Here is a 1,483-nt window from a genome sequence, read left to right as displayed (position 1 = left end):
TGTTATGATTCAACACAAATTATGATTTGTTCTTATGTCTAAGATTTCTTTTTTCAAAGGTGAATATTTAAGTTTAATAATTTATTTCATGTCTTTCTATGAAGATTTGGTCATGATAAAATGTAAATATGTCACAACTAATCTGAGCTTCATGCACAAGCTCTGTTGATCACTGTAAGTTGTATCTGATCACATTTACCATTATAATCAAATGTCTCTATGTTGTTTTGTTTTATTTTTTAACATGTAACTTAAACATTGTTGGATGACTCTTCTAACTCTCCTTATGTTTTTCTCCTAGTGTGTAATTTACACTCGATATCCACTGGATGTACAATACAGAGAGTATTTTAATGCACAGTTTAGTTGTCACATATGAAATGTTTGGCCCAAGGATGTACATCTGGGGGAAAAAAAAAAGAAAATATGTCTTTTATGCTTTCATTCTATTTAAGGTATGGAAACTCTAAAACCTTTCTATCAGTATTACTAAGTTCAAAGTCAAATTTAAAATACTAAATATATTCTCCAAGCGTATGTTTCTGTTGTCTCTCTCAGTCTTAGCCGTAGTGGCAGCACTATGGAGATTAAGAGCAGATCTTCTGTAGCAAGATCTCTATTGTTAACTACCTGCCTTTCTGCCTATGTCTGTATGACCTTTGGCAAGATTTCCATCCTGTCAGGCCTTCAGTTCCTTTATCTGTAAAATCAGGAGATAATGATAGTATCTATCTTATGCAGCTAAAATGATTAGAAAAGATGGTATATTTATAATAAAATCTGATGCATGGTATGTACTTCATATATGGCGGCTTTTTTTTTCTGGATTCTTATAGGTGATTCATGTGATATGAATTCGAAACCACGAAATCACAAGTGAGGCTTATGCACTGTGTTATGCCTATGTCTATCTTTCTACTCCATGTTCCTTATAGTAATAAGAATGAATTCTACTTGTAGATAATTTACTGTGTGATAGTTCTTGTAGTAAGCACTGCACATTGATTATCTGTCTGAAAAAACAATCCTCTCCTTCTCCTCCCACATAACCATCTTTACTTCCCAGTCTCCCAAAGTATCAGATACAACTAACATTTGTGAATTTCACTTTCAGCAGCACTTCTACTGGAAAGTCTTTTGAAACTCCTGTCTATGTTAACTGGTCCTCATTTGTGCTCCCATAACAAATAATTGTTACTTCCATTTTAGCACTTCCTATGTGAAAGTGAGTTTTTGCAATCAGGGACTCTTGTCTTTTTTACTGGGATAGTTACATAACAATCCTAGACTTATTGTCAATGATAAGACATATTATTATGTAAATACATATATTTCTTATTCTTTGTCCTACACATTTAAACTTATCTTCTATCCTACTGGGTTTCATCTTGAAACTTTGTCATTGATTTTACTTACTTCAATTTTCTATGTACCCATACTTAACATTGCGGATTTTTTTTTTTTTTTTGCATTTGAAACAATA

At 32.2% G+C, this 1,483-nt stretch overlaps 1 pseudogene; it reads right to left on the bottom strand.

Moving 5' to 3' along the window:
- LOC105308911 overlaps positions 1 to 1,483 on the bottom strand; it is a 15,385-nt pseudogene that overhangs the window by 1,232 nt on the left and 12,670 nt on the right.

This window comes from Pteropus vampyrus, unplaced genomic scaffold (genome assembly GCF_000151845.1).
Source record: "Pteropus vampyrus isolate Shadow unplaced genomic scaffold, Pvam_2.0 Scaffold638, whole genome shotgun sequence".
In the NCBI taxonomy this organism is placed as follows: Eukaryota; Metazoa; Chordata; class Mammalia; order Chiroptera; family Pteropodidae; genus Pteropus; species Pteropus vampyrus.
This window is presented reverse-complemented; position numbering and strand designations above follow the sequence as displayed.